This window comes from Myotis yumanensis, unplaced genomic scaffold, assembly GCF_028538775.1.
Source record: "Myotis yumanensis isolate MYYU_CA2020_CCGP unplaced genomic scaffold, mMyoYum1.0.hap1 SCAF_5, whole genome shotgun sequence".
NCBI classification, from domain to species: domain Eukaryota; kingdom Metazoa; phylum Chordata; class Mammalia; order Chiroptera; family Vespertilionidae; genus Myotis; species Myotis yumanensis.
In genome coordinates this window covers 19,316,688-19,330,227 of record NW_027223756.1, presented here as the reverse complement: position 1 = coordinate 19,330,227, position 13,540 = coordinate 19,316,688, and the positions used below count along the sequence as shown (strand labels likewise).

The window sequence follows — 13,540 nt, the reverse complement described above, 5'->3', positions numbered from 1 at the left end:
ACATAATTCCCATGTCTTTGTGAGAGGTGGGTGTCCTGTAGCTCATCTCCTAGAGACAGGGAACAGTGGTGCCAGAGGAGATGTTCTCCACGTCTGTCTCCCACCAGAGACAGGAAGATGCTGACGGGAAAGCTCGAAAGCTATAGCACTAGATGTCCTGGAGAGATGGCCGAGACAACGCAACAAGCGGAACCAGGATGTGTGCGCCATCAGGTTATATAAAATATGCAGCTTTAATCCTCTAAGCAGTTTATCTTTTCCTGCAGCTTAGTTTGCTGGGATAATTACTTTCCTGGGCAGTCCATGTCATGGATGAGGCAGAGTGTGTGCAAAATGCACAAATCTGATTGTGCCGTAGGAAAATATGGCAGTGGGAGGCGTATTAACTCAAGGTTTGGACAAACATGCTGTAGTCAATTAATCCAATCTGGGAAGTCAGCTGCTCAAAATTTCTCTTTTGTTGTGAGCAAAACTGTTAAGCTTCATTTTGTCTCATAAAAACAGCTAATGGAGTTCTGTGTTGAATATTTCTCAAGCACCACAGAGGTTAAAGAACAACAATCTCTAGTGAGGGCATGTCTATGTCTGGGCTGAGATTTGACCCCAGATCTTTGCCCCTGAAATGAGCCCTCTGTACTTTCATGAAAACCCAGTACCTTTAACTGTGCACCAGGCCCCATTCCCTCCTGAAACATGTATCTCCCTTTCGCTGTTGGATCTTTCCCACCAGCATGCACAATACTGGTTTCCCCCACCTTGAAGAACCTCTGCTGACTTCATTTTCCCTTTCAGTTATTACCTCATTTTCCTGCTCTTTTTTTATAGCAAAACTATTTAAGAGACTTGTTAATGCTTCTTGTCTCCAATTTCTCTTTTCTAATCCTCTTCTGAACCCATTCTGATGAAGCTTTTATCCCACCACTCCGGACACTGTTCCTCTAATGGTCACCTGTACATTGCAGCATTTGACCACTATTACTCCCTCTTTCTTGCAATGTTTTCTACATTTGGCTGCCAGAAATATATACTCTCCTGGTATTCTTCCTTGTTCACTGCCCATTCCTTCACATTATCCTTGGCTGGTTTCTCTTCAATTCCCTGAATTTTTATGAAGTCATGGAAACTTATTCCTAGGGTGACTTCTCTTTTCTGTCTATGCTTACTCTCTTCTAGAGCTGACTCTAGAACAGCCGTGGGCAAACTACGGCCCGCGGGCCGGATCCGGCCCATTTGAAATGAATAAAACTAAAAAAAAAAAAAAAAAAAAAAGACCGTACCCTTTTATGTAATGATGTTTACTTTGAATTTATATTAGTTCACACAAACACTCCATCCATGCTTTTGTTCCGGCCCTCCGGTCCAGTTTAAGAACCCATTGTGGCCCTCGAGTCAAAAAGTTTGCCCACCCCTGCTCTAGAATTTGTTCCTTCAGCATGAAACCCTCCTGATATATATATTTTCCTTTGAGTGCCGAATAGCCATTTCTAACTCAGCATAGCTCAAACTCATCTGCTGACATCTACCCCGCCCCCCAATTCTTTGCAAAATCTGCAATTATTTACATCTCAGTTGATGGCAACTCCATCCTTCCAGTTGCTCAAGCCAAAACCATGAAGTCCTCTTTGACTCCTTCATTTCTCCCATACTTCACCTGTACTCTTTCCAGAATCCTATTGGCTCCATCTTCAGTATATATTGACTCTCACTACTTACTCATCACCAGTGTTGGTCCTACCATTAGCAATGTCAGCAGCAGATTTTTACCTAAAATACTGCAAATGCCTCCTACATGTCTCCCTGCTTTCACCCCGCATCCCAGTCTCAATACACCTGTCATATGATACTTGAACATTTGCCAGTCAGATCCTGTCACTCCTCTGCTTAAAACCTTTTGATGGCTTCCCATCTAACTGAGAAAACAAAAAGTCCCTTGCAAAGGTCTACAGGGCTCTACATGACATGCCCAATTCCCCCTCCAAATCTCTGGTCTCATCTCTGAATCACTCTGAGATGTAATAGCTTCCTTGCTAGGTCTCCTTGCTGTTCTCTCTGCACACAATCCTCTTTCTCTGGATATCCATATGGTTTGCTCCCATTTCCTCCTTTAAGTCTTTGCTCACATGGTTCCATCTCAGTGATGCTGTCTCTAACTATTTAAAACTGACCGCCCACATATCCACACAAAATTTATTCCCTGAGTTATTTTCTTCATACCACTGATTGTCCGTTAACATAACTCATCATTTATTTATGCTCTTGGCATTATGCCTGCTCTCCTAAACGAGGATAAGATGCCAGTTCCTTGAAAGCAGAGGTTTTGTCTGTTTCCTTCACTGCTATCCCCCAGAGCTTAGGCCACTGTTGGAAACACTGCTAAGTGACATTTGTTGGGTGACTGAATCTTAATAGTTGTTGTCACCAGAGATTGGTGGACATGACATCACGGTCGCAGATTCATCTTCTATGTGGGTAGTGTGCTCCCTGGATAGGAACTGTAGGTGTAACCCCTGAAGTTATAATGTTTCTGTTTACTTGTGAGATGTGTAGAGTGCAGAGGTTATGTGTGCTTTGCTGAAGCCAGGAGAGTTGGGAATGGAGAATCCCTCTGGCACTTACTAGCCCTTTAAGTTTCTAAAATAGCTTGTGCCTCATTTTTTTTATCTGCAAAAACGAGGTAATAATATTACTACCTTAGAGGGTGATTCAACAAGTTAATATGTACAAAGTGCTTAGACCAGCACCCAATAAGTGGTATTAATTATAACAGTGGTAATGAGGATAAAGATAACAATCACATTTGTGTTCATCAAGAGAGATCAAAGATTATGGTCAAAGAGTAAAAACTTTCAGTTATAGGATGAATGAGTTCTGGGGACTTAAGGGACACCATGTGACTATAGTCACTGGTACTGTATTGTACACAGGGGCATTGCTATGAGAGTAGAGCAGCGGTTCTCAACCTGTGGGTCGCGACCCCTTTGGTGGTCGAACAACCCTTTCACAGGGGTCGCCTAAGACCATCCTGCATATCAGATATTTACATTACGATTCATAACAGTAGCAACATTACAGTTATGAAGTAGCAATGAAAATAATTTTATGGTTGGGTCACAACATGAGGAACTGTATTTAAAGGGCCAAAAGGTTGAGAACCACTGGAGTAGAGCCTTAATATTCTCACCATAACAACAACAACAAAATGGTAATTATTTGAAGTACAGACTGTGTTCACTAACCTTATGGTGGTAAACATTTCATAATACATACATGTATCAAATGATCATTTTGTACATTTTAAAAGTACACAGTGTTATATGTCCATTAGATATCTCAATAATACTGGGACCAAAAAAATCAAAGAGATACTATGGATGATTCTGTGAAAAATCTTCCATTTCTAAATAAAGCAACTTAAAATGTATGCTATAGCCTATGAAATACATCTTAGTGACATTATATGGAAAAAAAACATCTGCATCATAAAATGACCTGTGAGTATAGTGATGTTTATACCAGCAATGAAGATTTATTGAGCACTTATTCATTACTAGGCACTGTTCTAAGCATGTGACATTGATATATACAGAATAATTAGGCTCATTTTTAAAGATGTGAAAACTGAGGACAGAGAAATTAACTAATTTGCCAAACTATAAAAAACAAAACTATTAAGTTGTTAAGCCAGAATACAAACCCAATGTATTTGCGTAGTGACTGTAAAAGAAAAATCTTCCAGGTATAAAGAAATGTGTTCAAGTCACTACCCAAAAACGTCAGGTTACTGATAACAAGCAGATCAGGTCACCAATGCAAAACGTCATCTGTAGGCACTCTGGTCTATCTCCTCAACTTTCCCACCATGGGAGCATTCAATGTGTGGTTATGGCACTGATGTTTTCTAACAATTGTGAGATGGGCTCTTGAATAATGTTTCCTCACTGCAAAGAAGTGACATTTAAAAATGATTTAAACAAATGATTAGTATGGACACAGGGTAATCACTGAAAGTATACCACTCTTACTATGACATGCTTTCTAAACAGGATGAGAAAGGAAGAGAGTTAGAACTAGGATGTTGAGAATCACCCTTAACGGACAGCACCTATGCCACAACCACCTTAGGTGGGGAATGATGGCTGGAGCATCAGTAGTAATTGTGCTGATTACTGTAGCACTTACAAGGTTTCATCAGAGTTATATCGATTTTGAGGCCTCATCAAGGCCTGAGATACCCATGGGACACTGTCACTCACTGAAATAGCATGTGTTATAGCAGAAGAGGTTGATACCTGCTAGACACCTGTACATTTAAAATGTACAGGTGGTGAGTGTCAATAATTATAAGAAATTGTATAGTTAAGGCTGCTCTCTGCATGCCAGAGGTTTGGTATTTAGTTGAAGAACACTGGTCTCACATTCAGAGAATACACAAAAGAAGTGCTGATGGTAAGACCAGTTCAGACCAAGGAGAGCTCATAGCTGGGTGATGGTCAGTGAAGATATTGTTCCTGCTTGGGTCTTGTGCTAAGTCCAGACACAGGAATAGAAATATATTCTATTCTCCCAGGAGTCATTGGGAACCCATTTTCCTCCAGACCCTAATGCCCATGTGACTCTGGTTACCTCAGCTCCTGCCACCATCTAACTGAGCCCTTTGGGCTTCTCCCACAGACTCCTTCAACGTCTTCAAGAAATGTGGACTTCCGTTCAAGATGGCGGAGTGAGTAATCACTGTGATCACCACCTCCCACAAACACATCAACATTAAGAATGTTGTGGCAATTAAGAATCAGAGGGGTATCTTGGCAGCAGAGGTCTCCACACCAGATTCCTTAGGCAAGGGCACCAGTGCTGGGGAAAGGTTTCCACATACCACCTGGCTGTGAAAACAAGTGAGGATTGCATCCAAGGAGATGAAGGCTTCAGGAGTCCCAGGTATTCCTGTTTAGGGGCCTGTGCACAGAATCACTTGTTTAAAAACTCAGCCCCTTTGGCTCCAGGCTGAGGACTGCAGGGGTAGCCCTCTCCTGGGATGGAAATGCTGGCAGGCACCATTACTCCTTTGTTAAATGCTCCTCCCACTCAGCGGGCATCAAATCTGAGCTATTCAGTAACCTGAGTAACACCATTCACTCCACCCAACTCAGGTGCCTGACTGAACCTCTTCAAGTGGCTTTTCTTTGAAAGCACCCCCAAAGCTCATGTGGCAGACTTTCAAAGGTCCACAAACCCCAAACAAGAAGGGGCTGGCTTCAGCATGCCCTGTGCCTCTGGCTCAGCGATCCCAAGCCTGCCTTGAGCAGTCTCAACTTGAATTGTCACTCCAGCAGGTAGCCCCCAAGCCTGGCATAGCTGTAGGCAGTGTCGGCTTGAAACCCAGCTTCAAGTAAGCAGCCATGAGTCCAGCAGCACAAGTGGTGGCTGAACTCAGCTCATATCATAGTGCCCACCGAGGGGTCCCAAGCCTGGTACTAGTGGCAGCTAGCCATGGTCCATAACACAGCCTCTCCCAAACATCTCCAAGCAGCAACCCACCACAGATTACTATGTAGCTCCCACCAGGAGGTCCCAAGCCGAGCACAAATGGTGGCTGATCTTGGCCTGAACTGGAGGCCCTCCTAAGAGGCTGCAGAACCCAAATAACCGGAGGCCTGCTTCAGACACACTAGAACACCACCCAGCTCCTCAGAGGACAGACTTGGCTGGCTCATTTCATTTTGTAAGCTGACTTTGTCATCCGTTGGATCCCACAGTGACCTACAGTCCCTGCTCTTAGTAAAGGAGAGTCCATTTTGCATTATCATTGTGAGCACCTAACTTCACTGGTGCCAGAGAAGAAGTACATGGGAAGTGAAGGACAAAGGACAACAGCAACAATGGCAGAGGAAAGATGTCAGAAGATCTCCTCCTCTGTAGAAGTAGCAACTTGGTCAGAATCTCATTTCCAGAGTTCCGAAAAAGTTAAGTAGCATTGAAGCCATAGGAATGTTTATTTTAAAACAACAGCTGAATCTAGGTAAGAAGAGTGAGCATTATGGCATTTCCACTTGCCCTATTTGCACCACAGCAGCCTTCAAAACCCACAGCCTGCAATCATGGTAAAAACTGATAGCCACTGGAGGGAAAAGGATGAGATTGGAGCTCTTTCAAAACCCCATTAATAGAGAATTTATCATTGTTTGACCTGTTTGGTGATTTCCTGAGAGACCCCACTAACAAGGCGATCTTTATTTGATAGAAATGAAGCTCAGTATTTGAGGCAGTAGATAACAGTTGGGGCAAATAATAGGCTAACCAAAAAGCTTAATTAAAAGGAAATCTAGGGAATAAGTCCAAAGGGGGCTTTGCAAAGTGCTGATGTATTCTGCAGAATCCGGAAAGCCGTGCGCATGCGCAGGGCTATGTAAACACTCAAGAAACACCTGGGAAGGCCCTGTAGCAGAAGCAAGAGGCTAAGTGAGGGTTGTTACCTGCCTGGAAGAGCATTAAAGGTGTGCCCCAACATACACAGAGCTCCTCAGCAACAGCTGGGAGACTCATCGGGTCCAAGAAATTAAGGAAATCTCTATCCAAGCATTTAATCAAAGTGAGCAGAGGCTGCAGTGCCCACACAACAAAGAATTAATTCAGAAAAGTCACTAAAAAAATAAACAACAAACTCTGGGCAGGGTGAGAATCTGATTTCCAGAGTTTCCACATTTATTTTAAATGTCCAACTTGAAAGGAAAGACAAAACAAAACATGAGACAAACAGAGACACAAAAAACTATAGCCTGTATATTATGTTGAAGATAAAGTATTCAACAAAGACTGTCCTTGAGGAAGCCAAGACATTGGATATAGTTGAAGAAATGCTCCATAAAAATATATCTAAGAAGTTCAATAAACTCTTAGAAGGATAAACTCAGAGATATAAGCTCAGACACAATAACTGAACTGTCAAACATCTAAGAAAGAGAGATTCTTAAAAGCAGCAAAAGAGAAGTAACTGATCATTTACAAAGGATCTTCAATAACAATTACAGCTGATTTGTCACTAGAAACTGTGGAGAAGGCAGTGGGATGACAGCTTCAAAATGCTAAGAAGACACGAATTCCATACCCAGAGAAACCATCCTCCAAGAATAAGAATTGTGAACAAAAAGTGACAGAATTCATCACTTACTTCACCTATCCTTCAAGAAAGACTACATAGATCGTTTAGGCTGAAATGAAGGCACTCTAGAAAGTCACTCTAATCCACATAAATAAAAATACTGGTAAGGTAACTACATATATACGTACAACCCCCCCCCCTCCCCTTGATAATTTATCTATTTGTTTGTAGCTCTTTTTTTCCTCTTATCTGATTGAAAAGAAAACTGCATAAAGCAATAATTATGTACCCATCAACATGAATGCATAATGTGTAGTTCTGTACAGAACTACTTTGTATGACAATAGCAGCACAAAGAACATGGTGAAGTTATTTAGGAGCAAAATTTTTGTATAGTACTGAAATAAAATTTGATTAATGTAAACTATTTTAAATTGACATGAAAATTATAACCCCCAAGGCAACCACTAAGAAAATAACTAAAAAACAGTAAAAAAAATTATAAGGGGATGAAGATATACATTAGAAATATCTATTTAACACTAGAAAGGCAGTAATGGAGGAGGAGGGACACATAAAAGACATGATACCTATAAATATTATATAGGAAAATGGCATATGTAAATTTTACATTATCTGTAATCCCATTAAATTTGAATTTCTTAATTTCTCAAGAGGCAGAGATTAGCAAAATGGTTTGAAAGGAACCTTAATCCAACTGAATGTTGTCTATCAGACACATACTTTATATTATCACCCATATAAGCCAAAAGTAAAAGGATGTGAAAAGAAACAATATGCAAACAGTGACTAAAAGAGAGCTGGGGTGACTATACTAATATCAGGCAAAACAGACTTTAAGACAAGACTGTTACTAGAGATAAAGAACAATCCTATATAATAAACGCCTAATATGCAAATCGACCAAATGGCAGAACGACCAGTCTCTATGATGCACACTGACTATCAGGGTGCAGATGCTCAACGCAGGAGCTGCCCCCAGCCCACAGGCCGGGTGCCCCCTGATCACCCTGCTGGTTGCCCCACAGATTGGCCCTGATCGCCAGCTAGGCCTAGGGACCCTACCCGTGCACGAATTTCATGCACCGAACCTCTAGTATTTTATAATGATATAAAAATTTATCAAAAATATACAGGGAAGGCTATAAAATTCAACAATAATAGTTGTAGACTTTAATATCCCAATTTAAGTAATAGATAAAACAAGATCAATAAGGAAAGAGAAAATTTGAACAAAAAACTAGACATAAAAGACATCTATAGAACATTCCATCCAACAATGGTTAGAATAAGTCTATTCCTCTCAAATACACCTGGAACATTCTCTAAAACTGACCTTCTGTTAGGCTACAAAACATATTTCAATAAGTTTGAAATGACTTTGGGTGGTAAACACACATTGTTATATATAGATGAACTGCACACTTGAAACCTATATGAATTTATTAGCCAATGTCATCCCAATAAATTTAATAATTTTTTTTTCTTCTCAACATCTAAGTCCCTCTTTTAACAACAACAAAACACACCTTGTGAGGAGCCACACTACAGTGAACAACAAAAGTTGAGCTGCTATGATTACAGTGGGGGCTGGGTCTGGTTGGAGCGAGAGGCTGCCCATCCTATGTGACCTTTCTCTTTCTTCTCTTCCTGCTTTACAGTGGCTCCTGAATACCTCAGCAGAACTCGTGGCCTCTCTGTGACATGGCTGAATAAAAAGGAATGTACCAAAACTCAGAATGGCACGTTCGCTCTTGTAAGTGGGTTGGTTGTACAATGAGCTCTCTCATTATTCCAACCCACAATACACAACCGCCTTTGAAGGCAACTCCTAGTCTTAAAAAAATGGAAAGTTTAGAAATAAAAGGCATTGAGCTTAGGAAGGTACTCTTTCTTGTGATATAAAGTTGGGTAGCCGCCACTGATTTGAAAGTACCCATGGGGTTCAGGCCAAGCTTCGGAAGTTTGTTTCCACACATAAACTAATATGGAAAGAAAGCTGCTATCACTCTGGAGCAGCGGATCCTGCAAATCGCACACCTGACAAAGCAATTTACATCTGCCGACCCCTTTCCTTCCCCTTGGAGCAGATAATGGGCTCTCCATTTACTAAGGTGGCAAGAGGCACTGGTTTTGGAATGAGATTACCCTCTGAAATGTACATTACATTTTATCTCCCTCATCCTTACTGCATAAAAGGATTTAATACCATTCTGTCTCACTAGCACGGCCAGCTGCTGACCATTCCTCCAGAATGAGTCCCTTTTCAGAGGTGACCATCACACAGCCCAGGAAGCTGTAAAGGCAGTCAGCTGGCCACCATGAACCGTGGCTCCTGGGTTTCCCATCGACTGCTCTCTCCTCTGCTCCACCTGACCACCCCCACCCGCTCGTGCCACCAGGCTGACACCATTTCAACACTGGCCCATCAGCCGCTCCAGGGAGATGCTCAGAAAAATCATATTTGGTGCTGCTCAGTCTCACGAGTCAGGAAATCTGATTAGATTTCCATGCCTTCCAAATACAATACTGCATGTGGTTCACCAAGCAAATCACTGGGCACTTTTAATCAGTCATTTCAGGTGAAGTTCTGGGGGCCCTGGGCAGTGGCAGCCTTCCACGAAGGAGGCGTAGGAACCGCTCACGGAGAAGAAGCCAAGGCTGTGGGTGCATGCTTTGCAGGCAAAGCAAGAACAATTTCAGAGTGCTTTACAATTTACAAAGCACACTCATTCTTATTCATTTCAGGTTCTAGACTGACCAATGAAGTACCACAAAAATGAATATGCTCCTGAAATCCATTTTTCAGTTAAAAAAATGTGTTCACAAACGTAGCCGCTAACCCTATTCCATGCAGTAATTGACAAGACTCGCAGCAGGGATTTTATGATCCCAAATCTGGTGGCGGTGGCATTTTTCTGCACAATGCTGACACCCACCACGGCCGCTTACGCAGCAGCTAGTACTTGGTGAAGTACTACGTGCCAGGGGCTCTGCACAATGCTTTTCCTGCATTATCCTCACAGGCATCTGCCCTGGGAGATGGGTACTGACAGCTCAGAGGAGCTCAGAGAGATTGCTGTGTGTCTAAGTTTGCCTGTCTCCAAGCTAACAAAGCAGTCTTACACTCTGATGCTTAGCTTTCTTTACCTGTACCACAAAACCTTCCTGAACCTCAGGGAAATTAGCTTGACTCACACATGGGCTTTCTCAGAATTTGCAAGTTCACTATTACTACAATGCTTAACTTTCCATTCCTGACGCTAATGTTTTCAGACCTAATTTCTTTCTAAACCTAAGACTTCTGAACACGTGTACCTTTCAATATTTGTGGATCACATTTTGTTTTCTATACTGATCAGGAAGCCTGCCCGAGCAAATATTATGTCCTAGTCCAAATAGCTCCAATTAAAGCAGAAGCCCTTAGTTAAACAAACTGGAAAACAGGCTCAAAATACATATCTTTGGGGTTAAATCCACCAAAAACTATATTGTGGATTAATTTGTGTCTACAATGGGAGAAAAAAGGTTATTGCTGAACAAGTATTTTACATTTCTCAATTTCAGGGACCATTTAGGAAAATAGGACAATGCAAGAAATATTTGTTTTAAAAAGTAGCCCAAGAGAGAACATACCAAGGCTAAGTGTTAATTTGTTATTGTCATTCAGAATATACAGTCTTGGTGCCATAGCATGAAAGATCTGTAAGAAAGAGCTGGGCAATCTCATGTAACAGGTGAGGATACTGAATCTTGGAAATGCTAAATGACTCACTCAGGGTCACACGATTGCATATCTAGCACATTGGTTCTAGTTTCAATCCCATCTCCAATGAGATTGAAGCACTTTAGGAATACACAGATGACAGATATTAATGTAAGGCTGAATAGTCTGAGAAAACCCACCTAATTTTTTCATTTATTTTTATTTACTATGTTTCTTTGAGGTAGGGGGAATGATGGGTCTTTTCAATTTTGCAAATTGTACCACCCAAGGTATTAAAACACTGTAGTAAATAGTTTGAGTGCTGAAAAGGCAAAGAAGGCCTCATCCCTATTCATCAGATGTAAATGTAATGATTAGACTGCAGTTGTCATTAACTAGCTAATAACTACTTATGACCTCAGGATGCAGTTTCTACCCAGCTAATGGGCTACATAGTAAAGCTATGATTTTATCTCAGCTGTTACAGCCCTCCATCTCAGTTGCTCGCATTAAGGGATGAGCAGGTTCTGCTGATTATCTACATAATAAAAGATCATGTTCTAAGGGCCTTCAGTAAAACTCTCATTAAACAAAATTGGAGTTGTGCCTGAGAACAAGTCTTGCAGAATAACTTGTTGATTGCCCCAAATAACCCTCAGGAATCACACTTACAGGAAATGGATCATGCGTTTTCTCAGCTGCATTTTCCAGCAATTGGGAACCGCTAAGTGCGGGGCATTGTATCTGCTGACACTATGCAAACAAGGTTTTTCCATGCTGCTTCCACTTAGCCTTAGAGATGGCACCCACTTCCTGTAGGCACAGTTTGAAGGAACATGCAGAGAGTCACTTCTGGCTGAGCTGGGCTCAGAGTGCAGAGGTTGGCTTCAAGGGAAGAATAAGGCTTGGCAATGCCTACTTCTGCTATCCTCACTGTTTTTCAAGCCAACTTCCACCTTCTCTTCCTCCCCTTTTTTTCTCCTCAAGAAACTGTTCTTTCCTCTGAGGTGATAGAGCAAGGAAATCTGTATATGTTTACTAAATTGTGATTAGTGTACATAGATTTACAAATATTTCTACATATACCCATATGTATCAATATTAACTTAAATATTTATTAGTTCAGATTGATGTCTTCAACTCTAATCCATCACCACATGGGTCATTCTCACTTCCTCCTTTTGCTTAGCTATAAACTCCTAATCCTACAAGGAAAAACCTGGATGCCCACCATCCATTTACTTAATTATTCGGTTTCAGTTTACATGTATAACAATATCAGAACTGTTAACCTATTGACCTGTGAGAAACAACTCTATCAATCAGAGGATAGTCATTATGATGGTTCCTTTTGTCTTTAGACTGGCAGACCCTACTAATTTTTAAGTTTCGTAGGCCAGTACCTTTTTGCACACCCTCTTTGGTGGTTTTATGCATCTATGATACAGTTAGATTCTCTTGTCAAAGTTTTCATTCCTTTCTGGAATCACTCAGCCTCCTAAACAATTTTTAAAAATATCTACACAGATTATGTTCACTCTTTTATGTTGTAAATTTCTTTGGGTTTTGATAAATGAATAATATCATGTTTCTGTAATTACAGTTCCATACAGAATATTTACACTGCCTTAAAATATCTCCTGTGTTTCACCTATCCCACTGTTCCCTTTCACTGTCTCTATAGTTTTATCTTTTTCAGAATATTATATAATTTGAATAATACAGTATACAGCCTTTTCATATGGCTTATTGTACTCAACATTATGTGCTTAAGGTTTCTCATTATCTTTTTGTGGTTTAATAGCTCATCTCTTTTTATTGTTAAATAATATTCCATTGTATGAATGTGCCACAGTTTATTTACCCATTCACCTATTAAAGGACATCTTGGTTGCTTTCATTTATAGGTGACTTTGAATAAAGCTTCTTTTAACATCTAATACCTGGAATTTTGACTTGAGCTGTGCAAGAAAATGAAAAACTGTCCCAGTGGCCATATCATTTGCATTCCCACCAGTAATGAATGAGAGTTCCTATGGTTCCACATCCTTGTCAGAATTTTGTGTTACCATTTAAAAATTTTTAGCCTTTTTGATAGATATGTAGTGGTATTTCATTGTTGATTCAATCTTCATATATATATATATATATATATATATACATATATATACATATATATATATTATTTAATTTTTTTAATTCTTTATTGTTGAAAGTATTACATATGTCCCCTTTCCCCGCATTGTCCTCTGCCAGCCTGCCCCCAGCCCAGGCCTTCACACCCCTCTCCCCCACTGTCTGTGTCTATTGCTTATGCTTATATGCACACAAGTTCTTTGGTTGATCTTTTATCCTGCCTGCTCCTGCCTTCCCTCTGAAGGTTGATAGTCTGTTCCATGATTCTCTGTCTCTGGATCTGTTTTGTTCATCAGTTTATGTTGTTCATGATATTCAACAAATGAGTGAGATCATGTGATGCTAAGATTTGGAAACAGCCTAAGTGACCATCAGCCAATGAATGGATTAAAAAACTATGGTACATCTACACTGCTATAAAAAAGAAAGAACTTTTACCATTTCCAACAGCATGGATTGACCTGGAGAGCATTATGCCAAGCAAAATAAGCCAGTCAGAGAAAGATAAGTATCAATCTTCTTATATTTAATGCCCTTCCTCACAATAGGACAACTCTCTCCTTTACTATGTCATATGTCCA

The 13,540-nt window shown here is 40.6% G+C and overlaps 1 long non-coding RNA gene across 1 annotated transcript in view; it reads left to right on the top strand.

Moving 5' to 3' along the window:
* LOC139011606 (uncharacterized) overlaps nt 1–9,055 on the top strand; it is a 37,281-nt gene extending 28,226 nt beyond the window's left edge. Inside the window, exons 2-3 of the long non-coding RNA XR_011471605.1 lie at nt 4,672–4,720; nt 8,779–9,055. This is a non-coding gene — a long non-coding RNA (uncharacterized lncRNA). The remainder of the gene's footprint in view (nt 1–4,671; nt 4,721–8,778) is intronic.
* The last annotated feature ends 4,485 nt before the right edge of the window (nt 9,056–13,540 follow it).